At 60.8% G+C, this 25,000-nt stretch overlaps 2 non-coding genes across 2 annotated transcripts; both read right to left on the minus strand.

Annotated features, from left to right (window-relative positions):
• Positions 1 to 3,855: 3,855 nt before the first annotated feature.
• LOC131863165 (5S ribosomal RNA) lies at positions 3,856 to 3,974 on the minus strand. The gene has a single exon (XR_009362100.1). It is a non-coding gene; the product is annotated as a 5S ribosomal RNA (ribosomal RNA).
• Positions 3,975 to 13,462: 9,488 nt separating this feature from the next.
• LOC131863166 (5S ribosomal RNA) lies at positions 13,463 to 13,581 on the minus strand. Its single transcript, XR_009362101.1, has one exon. It is a non-coding gene; the product is annotated as a 5S ribosomal RNA (ribosomal RNA).
• Positions 13,582 to 25,000: the final 11,419 nt, after the last annotated feature.

The following is a 25,000-nucleotide window of genomic DNA, read 5'->3' on the forward strand; positions in this document are numbered from 1 at the left end:
CTGCGCACCAGGAAGGGCTCAAGATGGCACCCGCGTTCCGTTTTTTTCACTATCTTTCAGAACGGAAATTTTAAAATCTCGTTTTTTTTTGCCTTTTCTGGAAATTAGTGAAGGCAGCGCATCAAAGGTGCGCAACGCTGGTGCGAACCTGGGAGCGCTCCGATGTGTGCTCCAAGGTGCGGCGTGCACGAAGTCGGACCCCGGTTTGCCCCGGGTGCGCACCTCGCGTGCACCTTGGTGCGCACACCTTGGCTGGGTTGCGCGCCCTGGTGGGCACCATGGTGCGCACCAAGGAGCGCTCCGAAGTGTGCTCCAAGGTGCGGCGTGCACGAAGTCGGAGCCCGGTTTGCCCCGGGTGCGCACCTCGCGTGCACCTTCGCCGCGGTGGGCACCATGGCGTGCACGAAGTCGGAGCCCGGTTTGCCCCGGGTGCGCACCTCGCGTGCACCTTCGCCGGGGTGGGCACCTTGGTGTGCAGACCTTGGCTGGGTTGCGCGCCCTGGTGGGCACCATGGTGCGCACCAAGGAGCGCTCCGAAGTGTGCTCCAAGGTGCGGCCTGCACGAAGTCGGAGCCCGGTTTGCCCCGGGTGTGCACCTCGGGTGGGCACCTTGGTGCGCATGCCTTGCCTGGGCTGCGCACCAGGGCGGGCTCAAGATGGCACCCGCGTTCCTTTTTTTTCACTATCTTTCAAAACGGAAATTTTAAAATCTCATTTTTTTTTGCCTTTTTCTGGAAATTAGTGAAGGCAGCGCATCAAAGGTGCGCACCTCGCTGCCCACCACGGTGCGCAACGCCGGTGGGCACCCGGGAGTGCTTCGAAGTGTGCTCCAAGGTGCTGCGTGCACGTTGTCGGAGCCCGGTTTGCCCCGGGTGCGCACCTCGCGTGCACCTTCGTCGGGGTGGGCACCTTGGCTGGGTTTGCCCCGGCTGCGCTCCGAAGCGGGGTTATTGGAGCGCCGCCTCTTTTTTTGTCGGAGCGTTTGGTGGGGTTTCTCGCATTGGCTCTTCCGAGGCCCGGTTGCCACCCTGGCGCGCACGAAGTCGGAAGTAGGGTTAATTGCCCGGGTGCGCACCTTTGCCAGGGTGGGCACCTTACCTGGGCTGCGCACCAGGGCGGGCTCAAGATGGCACGCGCGTTCCGTTTTTTTCACTATCTTTCAAAACGGAAATTTTAAAATCTCCTTTTTTTTTTGCCTTTTCTGGAAATTAGTGAAGGCAGCGCATCAAAGGTGCGCACCTCGCTGCCCACCTTGGTGTGCTCTGAGGTGCGCACCCGGGAGCGCTACGAAGTGTGCTCCAAGGTGCGGCGTGCACGTTGTCGGAGCCCGGTTTGCCCCGGGTGCGCACCTCGCCTGCACCTTGGCCGGGGTGGGCACCTTGGCTGGGTTTGCCCAGGGTGCGCTCCGAAGCGGGGTTACTGGAGCGCCCCCTCTTTTTTTGTCAGAGCGTTTGGTGGGGTTTCTCGCATTGGCTCTTCCCAGGCCCGGTTGTTGGGTGCGCTCCCACCCTGGCGCGCGCGAAGTTGGAAGTTGGGTTAATTGCCCGGGCGCGCACCTTCGCCAGGGTGGGCACCTTGGTGCGCACACCTTGGCTGGGCTGCGCACCAGGGCGGGCTCAAGATGGCACCAGCATTCCCTTTTTCTCACTATCTTTCAAAACGGAAATTTTAAAATCTCGTTTTTTTTTTGCCTTTTATGGAAATTAGTGAAGGCATCGCATCAAAGGTGCGCACCTCGCTGCCCACCTTGGTGTGCTCCGAGGTGCCCACCACGGTGCGCAACGCCGGTGCGAACCCGGGAGCGCCCCGATGTGTGCTCCAAGGTGCGGCGTGCACGAAGTCGGACCCCGGTTTGCCCCGGGTGCGCACCTCGCGTGCACCTTGGTGCGCACACCTTGGCTGGGTTGCGCGGCCTGGTGGGCACCATGGTGCGCACCAAGGAGCGCTCCGAAGTGTGCTCCAAGGTGCGGCGTGCACGAAGTCGGAGCCCGGTTTGCCCCGGGTACGCACCTCGCGTGCACCTTCGCCGGGGTGGGCACCTCGGCTGGGTTGCGCGCCCTGGTGCGCACCAAGGAGCGCTCCGAAGTGTGCTCCAAGGTGCGGCGTGCACGAAGTCGGAGCCCGGTTTGCCCCGGGTGCGCACCTTCGCCGCGGTGCGCACCATGGCGTGCACGAAGTCGGAGCCCGGTTTGCCCCGGGTGCGCACCTCGCGTGCACCTTCGGCGGGGTTGCGCGCCCTGGTGGGCACCATGGTGCGCACCAAGGAGCGCTCCGAAGTGTGCTCCAAGGTGCGGCGTGCACGAAGTCGGAGCCCGGTTTGCCCCGGGTGCGCACCTCGCGTGCACCTTCGGCGGGGTTGCGCGCCCTGGTGGGCACCATGGTGCGCACCAAGGAGCGCTCCGAAGTGTGCTCCAAGGTGCGGCGTGCACGAAGTCGGAGCCCGGTTTGCCCCGGGTGCGCACCTCGCGTGCACCTTCGCCGCGGTGGGCACCATGGCGTGCACGAAGTCGGAGCCCGGTTTGCCCCGGGTGCGCACCTCGCGTGCACCTTCGCCGGGGTGGGCACCTCGGCTGGGTTGCGCGCCCTGGTGCGCACCAAGGAGCGCTCCGAAGTGTGCTCCAAGGTGCGGCGTGCACGAAGTCGGAGCCCGGTTTGCCCCGGGTGCGCACCTCGCGTGCACCTTCGCCAGGGTGGGCACCTCGGTGTGCTCCGAGGTGCGAACCCGAGAGCGCTCCGAGGTGCCCACGAAGTCGAAAGTCGGGTTAATTGCATTGTTTTCCCCGGGTGCGCTCCGAGGTGCGCAACATCGGCGCGCACCAAGGAGGGCTCCGAAGTGTGCTCCAAGGTGCGCACGATGGCGTGCACCTCTGGTGCGCACGATTCGGAGCTCGGTTTGACCGGGGTGCGCACACCTTGGCTGGGTTGCGCACCTTTTGTGCGCTCCAAGGTGCGCACGAAGTCGGAGCTCGGTTTGCCCCGGGTGCGCACCTTCGCCAGGGTGCGCACCTTGATGCGCACGCCTTGGCTGGGCTGCGCACCTTGGTGGGCGCCATGGTGCGCACCTTTCGTGCGCTCCAAGGTGCGCACGAAGTCGGAGCTCGGTTTGCCCCGGGTGCGCACCTTGGTGGGCGCCATGGTGCACTCCGAGGTGCCCAAGATTGGTGCGCACCAAGGAGCGCTCCGAAGTGCGCTCCAAGGTGCGCGCGAAGTCGAAAGTTGGGTTAATTGTCCGGTTTGCCTCGGGTGCGCACCTTGCGTGCACCTTCGCCAGGGTGGGCGCCTTGGTGCGCACACCTTGGCTGGGCTGCGCACACCTTGGCACCCGCGTTTCCTTCATTTTAAATTTTTTTTTTTTACAATCTCTCAAGTGGGAAATTCTATAATCTCAACTTTTTTTGCCTTTTCAGGAAACTTTTGAATGGAGCGCATCATTGGTGCGCTCCGAAGTGTGCTCCAAAGCTCTCTCCAGCTGCGTGCACCTGCCCCGGCCGCGCACCCGGCCCCGCCCAGCTTCGCTCACCTGTCCCGGGCGTCTGGTGCGGAACCTTAGAGTAAGAAACATCACCGTGCACCTTGGCCAACGTGCGCGACTCGACCGAGCGCGCACTGGCCGAGGTGCACACCGATTTCACCTGGGTGCGCGCGCAGCACCTCGGGCGCACCGGGGTGCGCGCACAACGCCCGGGTTGCACCGTGGCCTGTGTGCTCGGGGCGCCTCGGGTGCGCGCTCGGTGTCGCCCCCGCGCGCACGGTAGTGCGGGCAGCGCACCCCGGCCCGGCCCGGCCCCGACGAGAACGCAAACGGGCAAAAGGTTTATTCAAATAGCATTGCGACGCCCGGCGAAAAACTAAAAAAGGGTGCAACACCGGGACTTCCCGGGAGGTCACCCATCCCAGTACTACTCCGGCCCAAGCGCGCTTAACTGCGGAGTTCTGATGGGATCCGGTGCACTAACGCTGGTATGATCGCACCCGTTATGAGCTTGTCGCAGTGTGTACTTAGCAAACCGCGACCCACGTGCGAATCCACCCCGGCCACCCACCCCCGTCGAGGTGCACACCCTCCCTCGCGAAGTGCGCCCCGTTCGCCAAGTGTGAGCCCTGCCCGGGTGCGCGCACCTTGCTAGGGCGTCGGGTGTGCACCCGGCCCGGCCTACGTGCGTGCACCTGGAGGGGGCGTCGTGTGCGTGCAGTGTCCCGTCTGCAACGCGGTGCCCACACACCACCTCGGGCGCAACGACCTGCGCTCACATGTGGGCCGAGTGCACCTTGGTGCATGTTCGGGGCGCCTCGGGTGCACGCTCGATCTTGCCCCGGTGCACCAAGGCGCTCGGTTTGCCCCGGGTGCGCACTTGGTGCAAGGTGGGCACCCAAAATAGGGATCAAGCACCAAAACACAAGTTTCGGGATGCAAAATGGGACCCAAGGACCACAAATGCGTTCCAAGACCCATGATGGGTCCACGAGAACAAAAATGTGTTCCGAGACTTAATAAACAAATATTGGGTTTTAGGAGAAGAAACATGCTCTGATGCCCAAAACGAGAATCGACCCCGAAAAGGCCACAGGCCAAAAGTGGGATGCGAGACAAAAAAAAATGGGACCCGAGGACCAAAATTGGGTTCCCAGGTCGAAGACAGGGCAACCGGACAAGAAACGACCTCTAAGGCTCGAAATGAGTCCCGACGACTAAAACTTGACAAGAAGCACCCATCAGGCACCCAACTCGACACCCATGGGATGCCGACCCACCCGGGCTTCCACCTAGCACACCTTGGCACCCACCCACCCTCGCACCCAACCTCGCACCCAACTTAGCACCTTTGAACCCACATTGGCACTCACCCTGACCCTGGCACCTTGGAACCCACATTGGCACTCACCTTGACCCTGGCACCCACCTTTGCACTCACCTTGGGACCCACCCTGGCTCCCACCTCGGCACCCACCCAGACACCCACCTTGGTTCCTTGGCACCCACCTTGGATCCTTGGCACCCACCCCGACACCCACCTTGGCACGCAACTTGGCTACTTGCCACCCATCTTGGCTCCTTGACGCCCACCCCGACAACCACCCCGTGACCTACCCTGGCTAGGGTTGGTGCACACCCACCCTGGTGCCCACCTTGGCACCCACCCTATGACCCACCTTGGCACGCACCTTAGTACCCACCCCGTTACCCACCCTAGGACCCACCCCGTGACCCACCTTGGCCAGGGTGGGTGCCTTGGTGCGCACAACTTGCCTGGGCTGCACACCAGGGCGGGCTCAAGATGGCACCCGCGTTCCGTTTTTTTCACTATCTTTCAAAACGGAAATTTTAAAATCTCATTTTTTTCTTTTTTTTGCCTTTTCTGGAAATTAGTGAAGGCAGCGCATCAAAGGTGCGCAATGCTGGTGCGAACCCGGGAGCGCTCCGATGTGTGCTCCAAGGTGCGGCGTGCACGAAGTCCGAGCCCGGTTTGCCCCGGGTGCGCACCTCGCGTGCACCTTCGCCGGGGTGAGCACCTTGGCTGGGTTGCGCGCCCTGGTGCGTACCAAGGAGCGCTCTGAAGTGTGCTCCAAGGTGCGGCGTGCACGAAGTCGGAGCCCGGTTTGCCCCGGGTGTGCACCTCGGGTGCGCACCTCGCGTGCACCTTCGCTGCGGTGGGCACCTTGGCTGGGTTGCGCGCCTTGGTGGGCACCATGCAGTGCACGAAGTCGGAGCCCGGTTTGCCCCGGGCGCGCACCTCCGCCAGGGTGGGCACCTTGGTGCGCACAACTTGCCTGGGCTGCGCACCAGGAAGGGCTCAAGATGGCACCCGCGTTCCGTTTTTTTCACTATCTTTCAGAACGGAAATTTTAAAATATCGTTTTTTTTTGCCTTTTCTGGAAATTAGTGAAGGCAGCGCATCAAAGGTGCGCAACGCTGGTGCGAACCTGGGAGCGCTCCGATGTGTGCTCCAAGGTGCGGCGTGCACAAAGTCGGAGCCCGGTTTGCCCCGGGTGCGCCCTGGTGGGCACCATGGTGCGCACCAAGGAGCGCTCCGAAGTGTGCTCCAAGGTGCGGCCTGCACGAAGTCGGAGCCCGGTTTGCCCCGGGTGTGCACCTCGGGTGGGCACCTTGGTGCGCATGCCTTGCCTGGGCTGCGCACCAGGGCGGGCTCAAGATGGCACCCGCGTTCCTTTTTTTTCACTATCTTTCAAAACGGAAATTTTAAAATCTCATTTTTTTTTGCCTTTTTCTGGAAATTAGTGAAGGCAGCGCATCAAAGGTGCGCACCTCGCTGCCCACCACGGTGCGCAACGCCGGTGGGCACCCGGGAGTGCTTCGAAGTGTGCTCCAAGGTGTTGCGTGCACGTTGTCGGAGCCCGGTTTGCCCCGGGTGCGCACCTCGCGTGCACCTTCGTCGGGGTGGGCACCTTGGCTTGGTTTGCCCCGGCTGCGCTCCGAAGCGGGGTTATTGGAGCGCCGCCTCTTTTTTTGTCGGAGCGTTTGGTGGGGTTTCTCGCATTGGCTCTTCCGAGGCCCGGTTGCCACCCTGGCGCGCACGAAGTCGGAAGTAGGGTTAATTGCCCGGGTGCGCACCTTTGCCAGGGTGGCACCTTACCTGGGCTGCGCACCAGGGCGGGCTCAAGATGGCACGCGCGTTCCGTTTTTTTCACTATCTTTCAAAACGGAAATTTTAAAATCTCCTTTTTTTTTTGCCTTTTCTGGAAATTAGTGAAGGCAGCGCATCAAAGGTGCGCACCTCGCTGCCCACCTTGGTGTGCTCTGAGGTGCGCACCCGGGAGCGCTACGAAGTGTGCTCCAAGGTGCGGCGTGCACGTTGTCGGAGCCCGGTTTGCCCCGGGTGCGCACCTCGCCTGCACCTTGGCCGGGGTGGGCACCTTGGCTGGGTTTGCCCAGGGTGCGCTCCGAAGCGGGGTTACTGGAGCGCCCCCTCTTTTTTTGTCAGAGAGTTTGGTGGGGTTTCTCGCATTGGCTCTTCCCAGGCCCGGTTGTTGGGTGCGCTCCCACCCTGGCGCGCGCGAAGTTGGAAGTTGGGTTAATTGCCCGGGCGCGCACCTTCGCCAGGGTGGGCACCTTGGTGCGCAAACCTTGGCTGGGCTGCGCACCAGGGCGGGCTCAAGATGGCACCAGCATTCCCTTTTTCTCACTATCTTTCAAAACGGAAATTTTAAAATCTCGTTTTTTTTTTGCCTTTTATGGAAATTAGTGAAGGCATCGCATCAAAGGTGCGCACCTCGCTGCCCACCTTGGTGTGCTCCGAGGTGCCCACCACGGTGCGCAACGCCGGTGCGAACCCGGGAGCGCCCCGATGTGTGCTCCAAGGTGCGGCGTGCACGAAGTCGGACCCCGGTTTGCCCCGGGTGCGCACCTCGCGTGCACCTTGGTGCGCACACCTTGGCTGGGTTGCGCGGCCTGGTGGGCACCATGGTGCGCACCAAGGAGCGCTCCGAAGTGTGCTCCAAGGTGCGGCGTGCACGAAGTCGGAGCCCGGTTTGCCCCGGGTGCGCACCTTCGCCGCGGTGGGCACCATGGCGTGCACGAAGTCGGAGCCCGGTTTGCCCCGGGTGCGCACCTCGCGTGCACCTTCGCCGGGGTGGGCACCTCGGCTGGGTTGCGCGCCCTGGTGCGCACCAAGGAGCGCTCTGAAGTGTGCTCCAAGGTGCGGCGTGCACGAAGTCGGAGCCCGGTTTGCCCCGGGTGTGCACCTCGCGTGCACCTTCGCTGCGGTGGGCACCTTGGCTGGGTTGCGCGCCTTGGTGGGCACCATGCAGTGCACGAAGTCGGAGCCCGGTTTGCCCCGGGCGCGCACCTCCGCCAGGGTGGGCACCTTGGTGCGCACAACTTGCCTGGGCTGCGCACCAGGAAGGGCTCAAGATGGCACCCGCGTTCCGTTTTTTTCACTATCTTTCAGAACGGAAATTTTAAAATATCGTTTTTTTTTGCCTTTTCTGGAAATTAGTGAAGGCAGCGCATCAAAGGTGCGCAACGCTGGTGCGAACCTGGGAGCGCTCCGATGTGTGCTCCAAGGTGCGGCGTGCACGAAGTCGGACCCCGGTTTGCCCCGGGTGCGCACCTCGCGTGCACCTTGGTGCGCACACCTTGGCTGGGTTGCGCGCCCTGGTGGGCACCATGGTGCGCACCAAGGAGCGCTCCGAAGTGTGCTCCAAGGTGCGGCGTGCACGAAGTCGGAGCCCGGTTTGCCCCGGGTGCGCACCTCGCGTGCACCTTCGCCGCGGTGGGCACCATGGCGTGCACGAAGTCGGAGCCCGGTTTGCCCCGGGTGCGCACCTCGCGTGCACCTTCGCCGGGGTGGGCACCTTGGTGTGCAGACCTTGGCTGGGTTGCGCGCCCTGGTGGGCACCATGGTGCGCACCAAGGAGCGCTCCGAAGTGTGCTCCAAGGTGCGGCCTGCACGAAGTCGGAGCCCGGTTTGCCCCGGGTGTGCACCTCGGGTGGGCACCTTGGTGCGCATGCCTTGCCTGGGCTGCGCACCAGGGCGGGCTCAAGATGGCACCCGCGTTCCTTTTTTTTCACTATCTTTCAAAACGGAAATTTTAAAATCTCATTTTTTTTTGCCTTTTTCTGGAAATTAGTGAAGGCAGCGCATCAAAGGTGCGCACCTCGCTGCCCACCACGGTGCGCAACGCCGGTGGGCACCCGGGAGTGCTTCGAAGTGTGCTCCAAGGTGTTGCGTGCACGTTGTCGGAGCCCGGTTTGCCCCGGGTGCGCACCTCGCGTGCACCTTCGTCGGGGTGGGCACCTTGGCTTGGTTTGCCCCGGCTGCGCTCCGAAGCGGGGTTATTGGAGCGCCGCCTCTTTTTTTGTCGGAGCGTTTGGTGGGGTTTCTCGCATTGGCTCTTCCGAGGCCCGGTTGCCACCCTGGCGCGCACGAAGTCGGAAGTAGGGTTAATTGCCCGGGTGCGCACCTTTGCCAGGGTGGCACCTTACCTGGGCTGCGCACCAGGGCGGGCTCAAGATGGCACGCGCGTTCCGTTTTTTTCACTATCTTTCAAAACGGAAATTTTAAAATCTCCTTTTTTTTTTGCCTTTTCTGGAAATTAGTGAAGGCAGCGCATCAAAGGTGCGCACCTCGCTGCCCACCTTGGTGTGCTCTGAGGTGCGCACCCGGGAGCGCTACGAAGTGTGCTCCAAGGTGCGGCGTGCACGTTGTCGGAGCCCGGTTTGCCCCGGGTGCGCACCTCGCCTGCACCTTGGCCGGGGTGGGCACCTTGGCTGGGTTTGCCCAGGGTGCGCTCCGAAGCGGGGTTACTGGAGCGCCCCCTCTTTTTTTGTCAGAGAGTTTGGTGGGGTTTCTCGCATTGGCTCTTCCCAGGCCCGGTTGTTGGGTGCGCTCCCACCCTGGCGCGCGCGAAGTTGGAAGTTGGGTTAATTGCCCGGGCGCGCACCTTCGCCAGGGTGGGCACCTTGGTGCGCAAACCTTGGCTGGGCTGCGCACCAGGGCGGGCTCAAGATGGCACCAGCATTCCCTTTTTCTCACTATCTTTCAAAACGGAAATTTTAAAATCTCGTTTTTTTTTTGCCTTTTATGGAAATTAGTGAAGGCATCGCATCAAAGGTGCGCACCTCGCTGCCCACCTTGGTGTGCTCCGAGGTGCCCACCACGGTGCGCAACGCCGGTGCGAACCCGGGAGCGCCCCGATGTGTGCTCCAAGGTGCGGCGTGCACGAAGTCGGACCCCGGTTTGCCCCGGGTGCGCACCTCGCGTGCACCTTGGTGCGCACACCTTGGCTGGGTTGCGCGGCCTGGTGGGCACCATGGTGCGCACCAAGGAGCGCTCCGAAGTGTGCTCCAAGGTGCGGCGTGCACGAAGTCGGAGCCCGGTTTGCCCCGGGTGCGCACCTTCGCCGCGGTGGGCACCATGGCGTGCACGAAGTCGGAGCCCGGTTTGCCCCGGGTGCGCACCTCGCGTGCACCTTCGCCGGGGTGGGCACCTCGGCTGGGTTGCGCGCCCTGGTGCGCACCAAGGAGCGCTCTGAAGTGTGCTCCAAGGTGCGGCGTGCACGAAGTCGGAGCCCGGTTTGCCCCGGGTGTGCACCTCGCGTGCACCTTCGCTGCGGTGGGCACCTTGGCTGGGTTGCGCGCCTTGGTGGGCACCATGCAGTGCACGAAGTCGGAGCCCGGTTTGCCCCGGGCGCGCACCTCCGCCAGGGTGGGCACCTTGGTGCGCACAACTTGCCTGGGCTGCGCACCAGGAAGGGCTCAAGATGGCACCCGCGTTCCGTTTTTTTCACTATCTTTCAGAACGGAAATTTTAAAATATCGTTTTTTTTTGCCTTTTCTGGAAATTAGTGAAGGCAGCGCATCAAAGGTGCGCAACGCTGGTGCGAACCTGGGAGCGCTCCGATGTGTGCTCCAAGGTGCGGCGTGCACGAAGTCGGACCCCGGTTTGCCCCGGGTGCGCACCTCGCGTGCACCTTGGTGCGCACACCTTGGCTGGGTTGCGCGCCCTGGTGGGCACCATGGTGCGCACCAAGGAGCGCTCCGAAGTGTGCTCCAAGGTGCGGCGTGCACGAAGTCGGAGCCCGGTTTGCCCCGGGTGCGCACCTCGCGTGCACCTTCGCCGCGGTGGGCACCATGGCGTGCACGAAGTCGGAGCCCGGTTTGCCCCGGGTGCGCACCTCGCGTGCACCTTCGCCGGGGTGGGCACCTTGGTGTGCAGACCTTGGCTGGGTTGCGCGCCCTGGTGGGCACCATGGTGCGCACCAAGGAGCGCTCCGAAGTGTGCTCCAAGGTGCGGCCTGCACGAAGTCGGAGCCCGGTTTGCCCCGGGTGTGCACCTCGGGTGGGCACCTTGGTGCGCATGCCTTGCCTGGGCTGCGCACCAGGGCGGGCTCAAGATGGCACCCGCGTTCCTTTTTTTTCACTATCTTTCAAAACGGAAATTTTAAAATCTCATTTTTTTTTGCCTTTTTCTGGAAATTAGTGAAGGCAGCGCATCAAAGGTGCGCACCTCGCTGCCCACCACGGTGCGCAACGCCGGTGGGCACCCGGGAGTGCTTCGAAGTGTGCTCCAAGGTGCTGCGTGCACGTTGTCGGAGCCCGGTTTGCCCCGGGTGCGCACCTCGCGTGCACCTTCGTCGGGGTGGGCACCTTGGCTGGGTTTGCCCCGGCTGCGCTCCGAAGCGGGGTTATTGGAGCGCCGCCTCTTTTTTTGTCGGAGCGTTTGGTGGGGTTTCTCGCATTGGCTCTTCCGAGGCCCGGTTGCCACCCTGGCGCGCACGAAGTCGGAAGTAGGGTTAATTGCCCGGGTGCGCACCTTTGCCAGGGTGGGCACCTTACCTGGGCTGCGCACCAGGGCGGGCTCAAGATGGCACGCGCGTTCCGTTTTTTTCACTATCTTTCAAAACGGAAATTTTAAAATCTCCTTTTTTTTTTGCCTTTTCTGGAAATTAGTGAAGGCAGCGCATCAAAGGTGCGCACCTCGCTGCCCACCTTGGTGTGCTCTGAGGTGCGCACCCGGGAGCGCTACGAAGTGTGCTCCAAGGTGCGGCGTGCACGTTGTCGGAGCCCGGTTTGCCCCGGGTGCGCACCTCGCCTGCACCTTGGCCGGGGTGGGCACCTTGGCTGGGTTTGCCCAGGGTGCGCTCCGAAGCGGGGTTACTGGAGCGCCCCCTCTTTTTTTGTCAGAGCGTTTGGTGGGGTTTCTCGCATTGGCTCTTCCCAGGCCCGGTTGTTGGGTGCGCTCCCACCCTGGCGCGCGCGAAGTTGGAAGTTGGGTTAATTGCCCGGGCGCGCACCTTCGCCAGGGTGGGCACCTTGGTGCGCACACCTTGGCTGGGCTGCGCACCAGGGCGGGCTCAAGATGGCACCAGCATTCCCTTTTTCTCACTATCTTTCAAAACGGAAATTTTAAAATCTCGTTTTTTTTTTGCCTTTTATGGAAATTAGTGAAGGCATCGCATCAAAGGTGCGCACCTCGCTGCCCACCTTGGTGTGCTCCGAGGTGCCCACCACGGTGCGCAACGCCGGTGCGAACCCGGGAGCGCCCCGATGTGTGCTCCAAGGTGCGGCGTGCACGAAGTCGGAGCCCGGTTTGCCCCGGGTGCGCACCTCGCGTGCACCTTCGCCGGGGTGGGCACCTCGGCTGGGTTGCGCGCCCTGGTGCGCACCAAGGAGCGCTCCGAAGTGTGCTCCAAGGTGCGGCGTGCACGAAGTCGGAGCCCGGTTTGCCCCGGGTGCGCACCTCGCGTGCACCTTCGCCAGGGTGGGCACCTCGGTGCGCACACCTTCTCAATGTTTTCTTGCCTTTTCTGGAAATTGGTGAAGGCAGCGCATCAAAGGTGCGCACCTCGGTGTGCTCCGAGGTGCGAACCCGAGAGCGCTCCGAGGTGCCCACGAAGTCGAAAGTCGGGTTAATTGCATTGTTTTCCCCGGGTGCGCTCCGAGGTGCGCAACATCGGCGCGCACCAAGGAGGGCTCCGAAGTGTGCTCCAAGGTGCGCACGATGGCGTGCACCTCTGGTGCGCACGATTCGGAGCTCGGTTTGACCGGGGTGCGCACACCTTGGCTGGGTTGCGCACCTTTTGTGCGCTCCAAGGTGCGCACGAAGTCGGAGCTCGGTTTGCCCCGGGTGCGCACCTTCGCCAGGGTGCGCACCTTGATGCGCACGCCTTGGCTGGGCTGCGCACCTTGGTGGGCGCCATGGTGCGCACCTTTCGTGCGCTCCAAGGTGCGCACGAAGTCGGAGCTCGGTTTGCCCCGGGTGCGCACCTTGGTGGGCGCCATGGTGCACTCCGAGGTGCCCAAGATTGGTGCGCACCAAGGAGCGCTCCGAAGTGCGCTCCAAGGTGCGCGCGAAGTCGAAAGTTGGGTTAATTGTCCGGTTTGCCTCGGGTGCGCACCTTGCGTGCACCTTCGCCAGGGTGGGCGCCTTGGTGCGCACACCTTGGCTGGGCTGCGCACACCTTGGCACCCGCGTTTCCTTCATTTTAAATTTTTTTTTTTTACAATCTCTCAAGTGGGAAATTCTATAATCTCAACTTTTTTTGCCTTTTCAGGAAACTTTTGAATGGAGCGCATCATTGGTGCGCTCCGAAGTGTGCTCCAAAGCTCTCTCCAGCTGCGTGCACCTGCCCCGGCCGCGCACCCGGCCCCGCCCAGCTTCGCTCACCTGTCCCGGGCGTCTGGTGCGGAACCTTAGAGTAAGAAACATCACCGTGCACCTTGGCCAACGTGCGCGACTCGACCGAGCGCGCACTGGCCGAGGTGCACACCGATTTCACCTGGGTGCGCGCGCAGCACCTCGGGCGCACCGGGGTGCGCGCACAACGCCCGGGTTGCACCGTGGCCTGTGTGCTCGGGGCGCCTCGGGTGCGCGCTCGGTGTCGCCCCCGCGCGCGCGGTAGTGCGGGCAGCGCACCCCGGCCCGGCCCGGCCCCGACGAGAACGCAAACGGGCAAAAGGTTTATTCAAATAGCATTGCGACGCCCGGCGAAAAACTAAAAAAGGGTGCAACACCGGGACTTCCCGGGAGGTCACCCATCCCAGTACTACTCCGGCCCAAGCGCGCTTAACTGCGGAGTTCTGATGGGATCCGGTGCACTAACGCTGGTATGATCGCACCCGTTATGAGCTTGTCGCAGTGTGTACTTAGCAAACCGCGACCCACGTGCGAATCCACCCCGGCCACCCACCCCCGTCGAGGTGCACACCCTCCCTCGCGAAGTGCGCCCCGTTCGCCAAGTGTGAGCCCTGCCCGGGTGCGCGCACCTTGCTAGGGCGTCGGGTGTGCACCCGGCCCGGCCTACGTGCGTGCACCTGGAGGGGGCGTCGTGTGCGTGCAGTGTCCCGTCTGCAACGCGGTGCCCACACACCACCTCGGGCGCAACGACCTGCGCTCACATGTGGGCCGAGTGCACCTTGGTGCATGTTCGGGGCGCCTCGGGTGCACGCTCGATCTTGCCCCGGTGCACCAAGGCGCTCGGTTTGCCCCGGGTGCGCACTTGGTGCAAGGTGGGCACCCAAAATAGGGATCAAGCACCAAAACACAAGTTTCGGGATGCAAAATGGGACCCAAGGACCACAAATGCGTTCCAAGACCCATGATGGGTCCACGAGAACAAAAATGTGTTCCGAGACTTAATAAACAAATATTGGGTTTTAGGAGAAGAAACATGCTCTGATGCCCAAAACGAGAATCGACCCCGAAAAGGCCACAGGCCAAAAGTGGGATGCGAGACAAAAAAAAATGGGACCCGAGGACCAAAATTGGGTTCCCAGGTCGAAGACAGGGCAACCGGACAAGAAACGACCTCTAAGGCTCGAAATGAGTCCCGACGACTAAAACTTGACAAGAAGCACCCATCAGGCACCCAACTCGACACCCATGGGATGCCGACCCACCCGGGCTTCCACCTAGCACACCTTGGCACCCACCCACCCTCGCACCCAACCTCGCACCCAACTTAGCACCTTTGAACCCACATTGGCACTCACCCTGACCCTGGCACCTTGGAACCCACATTGGCACTCACCTTGACCCTGGCACCCACCTTTGCACTCACCTTGGGACCCACCCTGGCTCCCACCTCGGCACCCACCCAGACACCCACCTTGGTTCCTTGGCACCCACCTTGGATCCTTGGCACCCACCCCGACACCCACCTTGGCACGCAACTTGGCTACTTGCCACCCACCTTGGCTCCTTGACGCCCACCCCGACAACCACCCCGTGACCTACCCTGGCTAGGGTTGGTGCACACCCACCCTGGTGCCCACCTTGGCACCCACCCTATGACCCACCTTGGCACGCACCTTAGTACCCACCCCGTTACCCACCCTAGGACCCACCCCGTGACCCACCTTGGCCAGGGTGGGTGCACCCACCCTGGTGCCCACCTTGGCACCCACCCATCCTAGCACCCAGCCTGTGACCGGGCTTGGAACCCAACCTTGCACCCGCACCCGTCTTGGCCAGTGTGGGTGCGCACCCATCCTGGCACCCACGTTGTGACACACCCTTTAACCCACGCACCCTAGCACCCACGTTGGCACCCACCTTGGAACCCAACCTAGCAACTTGGCACCCACCCCGTGACCCACCTTGGCATCCACCATAGCAGTCGCCGACTTGGCACCCACCTCGGCACCCACCTTGACACTTGTGGACCCACCTTGCCACTCACCCTAGCATCGACCCATCCTAGCACCCACCCTGGCACCTTTGCACCCTAGCACTCACCCATCCTAGCACCTAACCTGTGACCCACCTTGACACTCACCCTCGCACCCACCTTGGAACCCAACCTAGCACCCACCCACCCTGACACCAACCCTAGCACCTACCCACCCTTGCACCCACCCTGTGACCCATCTTGGCACCCACCCATCCTACCACTCAACCTATCACCCACCTTCTCACCCACCTTGGCATCCACCTTAGCACCCACCCACACTGGCACCTTGGCACCCACCTCGGGCAAGGTGGGTGCACACCCACCCTGGCACCCAATTTAGAACCCACCGAGCATGTTACCCACCTTGGCACCCACATTGCAGCCCACCCTAGTACCCACCCTATGACCCACATTGGCATCCACACCCTAGCACCCAGGCACCTCGACACCCGCCTTGACACCCACCCTAGCACTGAACCTGTGACCCACCTTGGAACTCACCCTAGAACCCACCCACCCTGTGAACCACCTTGGCATCCACCTTAGCACCCACCCACCTTGGCACCCACTCTAGCACTCACCCATCCTAACACCCAACTTGTTACCCACCTTGGCACCCGCCCTCGCGTCCACCTTGAAACCCACCCTAGCACCCACCCACGCAGGAGCCCACCTTGGCACCCAACCTAACACCCACGCATCCTGGCACCCAACTTGTGACCCACCTTGGAACCCACCCTAGTACCCACCTTTGAACCCACTATATCACCAACCCACCTTGGCACCCACCCTATGACCCTCTTTGGAATCCACCCTAGCACGCACCCACCCTGGCACCCACCATGGAGCGCACCCTAGCACCCACCCACCTCGGCACGCACCTCAACACCCACCTTGGTGTGCGCACTGCGCCAACCTCTCAAAGACCCTATGTGGTGCGCTCCAAAGTGTACACCTTTGGTGCGCTCCAAGGTGCGCACCTTTGGTGCACACCGAGGTGCACACCAAAGTGTGCACCGAGGTGAGCACCAAAGTGCACTCCAGGGTGCACACCAAGGCGTGCACCTTTGGTGCGGTCAATGCAAACGAATTCGGAAGTTGGGGTCGATGTCCTAATCGCTGCTGCAGACTACACGTATGAGAATCGGACAAATAGCTTTATATAGGGGAGGTGTTGCGTTTGATGGGTCGACTCCCCTGGTTGTGTGCACTGCACCAACTTCAAAGACCCTGTCTTGTTTAAGAAGTCAAAAGTTGGGGTGGATGTCCTAATCATTGCTGCAGTCTACGCATGTATGAGAATCAGACAAATAGCTTATATAGGGGAGGTGTTGCATTCGGTGGGTTGACTCCCCTGGTTGTGCGCACTGCGCCAACCTCAAAGACCCCGCATAGCAGAAGAAGTCGGAAGTCGGATTTTGGTGAGCACCAAGGCGTGCACCTTTGGTGCGGTCAACGCAGACGAATTCAGAAGTTGGGGTGGATGTCCTAATCGTTGTTGCAGGCTACACATGTATGAGAATCAGACAAATAGCTTATATAGGGGAGGTGTTGGGTTTGATGGGTCAACTCCCTTGGTTGTGCGCATTACGCCAACCTCAAAGACCTTGTTTTCGTTAAGAAGTCAAAAGTTGGGGTCAATGTCCTAATGGCTCCTGCAGGCTACACATGTATGAGAATCGGACAAATAGCTTATATAGGGGAGGTGTTGGGTTTGATGGGTCGACTCCCCTGGTTGTGCGCATTACGTCAACCTCAAAGACCTTGTTTTCGTTAAGAAGTCAAAAGTTGGGGTCGATGTCCTAATTGCTCCTGTAGACTACACATGTATGAGAATCAGACAAATAGCTTATATAGGGGAGGTGTTGGGTTTGATGGGTTGACTCCCCTAGTTGTTCGCATTACACCAACCTCAAAGACCTTGTTTTCGTTTAGAAGCCGAAAGTTGGGGTCGATGTCCTAATTGCTCCTGCAGGCTACGCATGTATGAGAATCAGACAAATAGCTTATATAGGGGAGGTGTTGGGTTTGATGGGTCGACTCCCCTGGTTGTGCGCATTGCGCCAACCTCAAAGACCCTGCATTGCGGATGAAGTCGAAAGTCAGAGTTTGGTGTGCTACAAGGTGTGGTCGAAGGTGCTCACCTAGGTGTGCACCTTTGGAGCACAGGAAAAGTGCCCTCCAAAAGTGCGCACCTTTGGAGTGCACAAAAGTGCCCTCCAAAAGTGCGCACCTTTGGAGCGCAGAAAAGTGCCCTCCAAAAAGTGCCCTCCAAAAGTGCGCACCTTTGGAGCGCAGAAAAGTGCCCTCCAAAAAGTGCCCTCCAAAAGTGCGCACCTTTGGAGCGCAGAAAAGTGCCCTCCAAAAAGTGCCCTCCAAAAGTGCGCACCTTTGGAGCGCAGAAAAGTGCCCTCCAAAAAGTGCCCTCCAAAAGTGCGCACCTTTGGAGCGCAGAAAAGTGCCCTCCAAAAAGTGCCCTCCAAAAGTGCGCACCTTTGGAGCGCAGAAAAGTGCCCTCCAAAAAGTGCCCTCCAAAAGTGCGCACCTTTGGAGCGCAGAAAAGTGCCCTCCAAAAAGTGCCCTCCAAAAGTGCGCACCTTTGGAGCGCAGAAAAGTGCCCTCCAAAAAGTGCCCTCCAAAAGTGCGCACCTTTGGAGCGCAGAAAAGTGCCCTCCAAAAAGTGCCCTCCAAAAGTGCGCACCTTTGGAGCGCAGAAAAGTGCCCTCCAAAAAGTGCCCTCCAAAAGTGCGCACCTTTGGAGCGCAGAAAAGTGCCCTCCAAAAGTGCGCACCTTTGGAGCGCACAAAAGTGCCCTCCAAAAGTGCGCACTTTTGGTGCGCACCAAGGCGCTGGTTCGGTCGTTGCAGGCGAGTTCGGAAGTTGGGGTCGATGTCCTGAGCGGAGGTGCAAACTACACAGGTGTCGGAATCGGACAAATAGCTTATATAGGGGAGGTGTATGCTTCGATGGGTCGACTCCCCAGGTTGAGCGCACCGCGCCAACCTCAAAGACCCTACGGTATGGATGAAGTCGGAAGTTGGGTCCGATGACCGATTCGATTAGTAGGTATGCTCATGAGGTCGGAATTTGGGTCCGATGACCTGCCATGTGCAGGAAGGCGAATGTTGACACTGTGCGTTGCAAGGTGCACACCAAGGCGCTGGTGCGGTCTTTTTAGTCGAGTTCGGAAGTTGGGGTCGATGTCCTGATCGGAGGTGCAAGCTACACAGGTGTGGGAATCGGACAAATAGCTTATATAGGGGAGGTGTATGCTTCGTTGGGTCGACTCCCCGGGTTGAGCGCACCGCGCCAACCTCAAAGACCCTACGGTATGGATGAAGTCGGAAGTTGGGTCCGATGACCGATTCGATATGTAGGCATACTCGCGAGGTCGGAATTTGGGTCCGATGACCTGCCACGTGCAGGAAGGCGAATGTTGGCACTGTGCGTTGCAAGGTGCGCACCAAGGCGCTGGTTCGGTCGTTGGAGGCGAGTTCGGAAGTTGGGGTCGATGTCTTGATCGGAGGTGCAAACTACACAGGTGTGGGAATCGGACAAATAGCTTATATAGGGGAGGTGTATGCTTCGTTGGGTCGACTCCCCGGGTTGAGCGCACCGCGCCAACTTCAAAGACCCTACGGTATGGATGAAGTCGGAAGTTGGGTCCGATGACCGATTCGATATGTAGGCATACTCGCGAGGTCGGAATTTGGGTCCGATGACCTGCCATGTGCAGGAAGGCGAATGTTGGGACTGTGCGTCGCAAGGTGCGCACCAAGGCGCTGGTGCCGTCGTTGCAGTCGAGTTCGGAAGTTGGGGTCGATGTCCTGGTCAGAGGTGCAAACTACACAGGTGTGGGAATCGGACAAATAGCTTATATAGGGGAGGTGTATGCTTCGATGGGTCGACTCCCTGGGTTGAGCGCACCGCGCCAACCTCAAAGACCCTACAGTATGGATGAAGTCGGAAGTTGGGTCCGATGACCGATTCGATACGTAGGCATATTGGCGAGGTCTGAATTTGTGTCCGATGACCTGCCATGCGCAGGAAGGCGGAATTTGGGTCCGATGACCGAGTTGATGGCGTGCCATGCGCAGAAAGGCGGAATTTGGGTCCGATGACCGAGTTGATGTTGATGGCCCGCCATGCACAGGAAGGCGGAATTTGGGTCCGATGACCGATTTGAAGGCGTGCCATACGCAAAAAGGCGGAGTTTGGGTCCGATGACCGAGTTGATATTGATGGCCCGCCATGCGCAGGAAGGCGGAATTTGGGTCCGATGACCTGACATACGCATGGAGTCCGACTCGGGGGCCGATGTTCGATTCGATGACTTGCATTGTGGGTAAAGTCGGAAGTTGTGGTCTTTGACCCGATTCGATGACCAGACTTCGGCTGCTTGAGAATCGGACAAATAACTTATATAGGGGAGGTAGTGTTCTCGAGCATCCTCCCCCCGTGCCCGTTTATGTCGATTGATGCTGGTGCTCGACTGGTTGGAGCGCTCGGATGCAAAAATCTTGCACCAGGATTTATCGATTGTGATGGACACGGCAAGTCTCCTGATTGCTATGCAGGAGCTCATCGTGAATCTCTATGCGGCCTTGGTATGGACTCGACCTGCGGAATGGTTCGGCAATGGTAGTCGCTCCAACACGTCCTTGCAATGGCCACAGAGGTGATTCGACTAGAGCTCCAGTCTAGCTTTTGGGTTGCTTGGCGGACTGGTATAGCCGCGATCGAGTTCCGGCCATGAACGTTTTAGATAGCTCTTGGGCTTTCTGGGACGGAAGTCGGAAGTTTGGGCTGTTGTCCGATTTGATGACCATTCTTCGGATGTGTGAGAATCGGACAAATAACTTATATAGGGGACTGTGTTGTCTCACGCAGCCCCCTCCGTGCCCCTCTATCTCGACCGATGTTGGTGCTTGAAAGGGTTGGGATCGCTCGGATTTATAAACGTGCACCACCATTTGTCGAGTGTGAGGGACGCGGCAGGTCTCCTAAATGCTATGCGGGCGCTCTCTGAGAATCTCTATCCGGCCTCGACACAGACTAGTCTTGCTGAATGGTTTGGCACTGGTAGTCGATCCAACACGTCGTTGTTGTGGCCGCCTAGGCGATTCGATTCGAGCCCCCGTCTAGCTTTTGGGTTGCTTGGCGGATTTTGCCCTATCCGCAAGTGAGCTCGGTCCCTAAACGTTCGAGAAACCCGATTGCTATGCGCCGACTCTCTTTCTTGCGAGCCTCCATCTAGCTTTTGGGTCTCTACGGAACGGAAGTCGGAATCTGGGACCGTTGTTTGATTCGACGAGGCAGACTACGGTTGTGCGAGAATCGGACAAATAACTTATATAGGGGAGGTGTTGACTGGAGCATTCTCCCCCGTGCCCCTCTAACTCGACCAATGCTGGCGCTCGAACGGTGGTAGCGCTCGGATTTTCATTGAGCGCCAGCATTGGTCGATTTAGAGGGGCATGCGAGATTCCCGAATGCTATGCGAGGGCTCTAACGGAAATGTCTATTGGTTTCGGTATGGATGCAATTGCGAGTGGTTCGGCAAAGGTAGTCGTTCCGATGCGTCCATGTCGTGGCCAAATCGATAATTCGATTTGAGCCCTCGTATAGCATTTGGGTCTCTCGATGTGATTCCGCATTCCAGTCCCTTTGGGCACTGCTTGAGCCGCATCCCAGGGGGTTCCCTTCCCAATAATCTGCCTCGCAACCCGATTGCTATGCGGTGAGGCTCCTCGGCCGCCTCGGAACTATCTGTGTATCAGACGCATCGCGGGATAAGGGGTTGGCAACGGTAGTCGCCCCAAGCGCGTCCGATGCTTGGACCATTCCGAGGCGGCCCTGAAGCCTCTTCCGTCTAGCCGTTGGGTCCTTCTCGCCGCATCCCTCGCCTCGCACCCCGATTGCTATGCGGTGAGGCTCCTCGGCCGCCTCGGAACTATCTGTGTATCGGACGCGTCGCGGGATAAGGGGTTGTCACTGGTAGTCGCCCCAAGCGCGTCCGATGCTTGGACCATTCCGAGGCGGCCCTGAAGCCTCTTCCGTCTAGCCGTTGGGTCCTTCTCGCCGCATCCCTCGCCTCGCACCCCGATTGCTATGCGGTGAGGCTCCTCGGCCGCCTCGGAACTATCTGTGTATCGGACGCGTCGCGGGATAAGGGGTTGTCACTGGTAGTCGCCCCAAGCGCGTCCGATGCTTGGACCATTCCGAGGCGGCCCTGAAGCCTCTTCCGTCTAGCCGTTGGGTCCTTCTCGCCGCATCCCTCGCCTCGCACCCCGATTGCTATGCGGTGAGGCTCCTCGGCCGCCTCGGAACTATCTGTGTATCGGACGCGTCGCGGGATAAGGGGTTGTCACTGGTAGTCGCCCCAAGCGCGTTCGATGCTTGGACCATTCCGAGGCGGCCCTGAAGCCTCTTCCGTCTAGCCGTTGGGTCCTTCTCGCCGCATCCCTCGCCTCGCACCCCGATTGCTATGCGGTGAGGCTCCTCGGCCGCCTTGGAACTATCTGTGTATCGGACGCGTCGCGGGATAAGGGGTTGTCACTGGTAGTCGCCCCAAGCGCGTCCGATGCTTGGACCATTCCGAGGCGGACCCGAAGCCTCTTCCGTCTAGCCGTTGGGTCCTTCTCGCCGCATCCTTCGCCTCGCACCCCGATTGCTATGCGGTGAGGCTCCTCGGCCGCCTCGGAACTATCTGTGTATCGGACGCGTCGCGGGATAAGGGGTTGTCACTGGTAGTCGCCCCAAGCGCGTCCGATGCTTGGACCATTCCGAGGCGGACCCGAAGCCTCTTCCGTCTAGCCGTTGGGTCCTTCTCGCCGCATCCCTCGCCTCGCACCCCGATTGCTATGCGGTGAGGCTCCTCGGCCGCCTTGGAACTATCTGTGTATCGGACGCGTCGCGGGATAAGGGGTTGTCACTGGTAGTCGCCCCAAGCGCGTCCGATGCTTGGACCATTCCGAGGCGGACCCGAAGCCTCTTCCGTCTAGCCGTTGGGTCCTTCTCGCCGCATCCCTCGCCTCGCACCCCGATTGCTATGCGGTGAGGCTCCTCGGCCGCCTTGGAACTATCTGTGTATCGGACGCGTCGCGGGATAAGGGGTTGTCACTGGTAGTCGCCCCAAGCGCGTCCGATGCTTGGACCATTCCGAGGCGGACCCGAAGCCTCTTCCGTCTAGCCGTTGGGTCCTTCTCGCCGCATCCCTCGCCTCGCACCCCGATTGCTATGCGGTGAGGCTCCTCGGCCGCCTTGGAACTATCTGTGTATCGGACGCGTCGCGGGATAAGGGGTTGTCACTGGTAGTCGCCCCAAGCGCGTCCGATGCTTGGACCATTCCGAGGCGGCCCCGAAGCCTCTTCCGTCTAGCCGTTGGGTCCTTCTCGCCGCATCCCTCGCCTCGCACCCCGATTGCTATGCGGTGAGGCTCCTCGGCCGCCTTGGAACTATCTGTGTATCGGACGCGTCGCGGGATAAGGGGTTGTCACTGGTAGTCGCCCCAAGCGCGTCCGATGCTTGGACCATTCCGAGGCGGCCCCGAAGCCTCTTCCGTGTAGCCGTTGGGTCCTTCTCGCCGCATCCGTCGCCTCGCACCCCGATTGCTATGCGGTGAGGCTCCTCGGCCGCCTTGGAACTATCTGTGTATCGGACGCGTCGCGGGATAAGGGGTTGTCACTGGTAGTCGCCCCAAGCGCGTCCGATGCTTGGACCATTCCGAGGCGGACCTGAAGCCTCTTCCCTCTAGCCGTTGGGGCTTTCTCGCCGCATCCCTCGCCTCGCACCCTGATTGCTATGCTGTGAGGCTCCTCGGCCGCCTTGGAACTATCTGTGTATCGGACGCATCGCGGGATAAGGGGTTGGCAGTGGTAGTCGCCCCAAGCGCATCCGATGCTTGGACCATTCCGAGGCGGCCCTGCAGCCTCTTCCGTCTAGCCGTTGGGGCCATCTCGCCGCATCCCCCACCTCGCACCACGATTGCTATGCGGTGAGGCTCCTTGGCCGCCTCGGAACTATCTGTGTATCGGACGCATCGCGGGATAAGGGGTTGTCACTGGTAGTCGCCCCAAGCGCGTCCGATGCTTGGACTATTCCGAGGCGGCCCTGCAGCCTCTTCCGTCTAGCCGTTGGGGCCATCTCGCTGCATCCCCCACCTCCTCGGCCGCCTCGGAACTATCTGTGTATCGGACGCATCGCGGGATAAGGGGTTGGCAGTGGTAGTCGCCCCAAGCGCGTCCGATGCTTGGACTATTCCGAGGCAGCCCTGCAGCCTCTTCCGTCTAGCCTTTGGGGCCATCTCGCCGCATCCCTCGCCTCGCACCCCGATTGCTATGCGGTGAGGCTCCTCGGCCGCCTGGGAACTATCTTCGTATCGGACGCATCGCGGGATAAGGGGTTGTCACTGGTAGTCGCCCCAAGCGCGTCCGATGCTTGGACTATTCCGAGGCGGCCCTGTGGCCTCTTCCGTCTAGCCGTTGGGGCCATCTCGCCGCATCCCCCACCTCGCACCCCGATTGCTATGCGGTGAGGCTCTTCGGCCGCCTTGGAACTATCTTCGTATCGGACGCATCGCGGGATAAGGGGTTGTCACTGGTAGTGGCCCCAAGCGCGTCCGATGCTTGGACTATTCCGAGGCGGCCCTGCAGCCTCTTCCGTCTAGCCGTTGGGGCCATCTCGCCGCATCCCCCACCTCGCACCCCGATTGCTATGCGGTGAGGCTCCTCGGCCGCCTTGGAACTATCTTCGTATCGGACGCATCGCGGGATAAGGGGTTGTCACTGGTAGTCGCCCCAAGCGCGTCCGATGCTTGGACTATTCCGACGCGGCCCTGTGGCCTCTTCCGTCTAGCCGTTGGGGCCATCTCGCCGCATCCCCCACCTCGCACCCCGATTGCTATGCGGTGAGGCTCCTCGGCCGCCTTGGAACCATCTTCGTATCGGACGCATCGCGGGATAGGGGGCTGTCACTGGTAGTCGCCCCAAGCGTGTCCGATGCTTGGACCATTCCTAGGCGGCCCTGAAGCCTCTTCCGTCTAGCCGTTGGGGCCTTCCCGCCCCATCCCTCGCCTCGCACCCCCGATTGCTATGCGGTGAGGCTCCTCGGCCGCCTTGGAACCATCTGTGTATCGGACGCATCGCGGGATAAGGGGTTGGCACTGGCAGTCGCCCCAAGCGCGTCCGATGCTTGGACCATTCCGAGGTGGCCCTGAAGCCTCTTCCGTCTAGCCGTTGGGGCCTTCCCGCCCCATCCCTCGCCTCGCACCCCGATTGATATGCGGTGAGGCTCCTCGGCCGCCTTGGAACTATCTGTGTATCGGACGCATCGCGGGATAAGGGGTTGGCACTGGTAGTCGTCCCAATCGCATCCGATGCTTGGACCATTCCGAGGCGGCCCTGCAGCCTCTTCCGTTTAGCCGTCGGGGCCTTCCCGCCGCATCCCTCGCCTCGCATCCCGATTCCTATGCGGTGAGTCTTCTCGGCCGCCGCGGAACTATACCTGTTATTGCTACTGCATCCTTCGGCTGGTAACCTCCTCTGCCGCCTTGGAACGTTCTCTTTGTCGGACGCGTCGCGGGATAAGGGGTTGGCACTGGTAGTCGCCCCAAGCGCGCCCGATGCATAGACCGCTCCGAGTCGACCTTGCTTTCAGCCTCTCACATGCATAGACCTCTCTGAGTCGACCCTGCAGCCTCTCACGTTTAGCCTTTGGAATCTCGCCTCACAACATGATTGCTATCCTTGATGCATCCCTTGCCTCGAGCCCTGATTGCTTTCTTGGCTGCATCCCTCCTCTCCTCACAGCCCGGTTGTCATCACTGCTTCATCCGTCGCTTCATGCATTCTGGCTGCTGGGCCCTTCC

This window comes from Cryptomeria japonica, unplaced genomic scaffold, assembly GCF_030272615.1.
Source record: "Cryptomeria japonica unplaced genomic scaffold, Sugi_1.0 HiC_scaffold_56, whole genome shotgun sequence".
Lineage (NCBI taxonomy): Eukaryota > Viridiplantae > Streptophyta > Pinopsida > Cupressales > Cupressaceae > Cryptomeria > Cryptomeria japonica.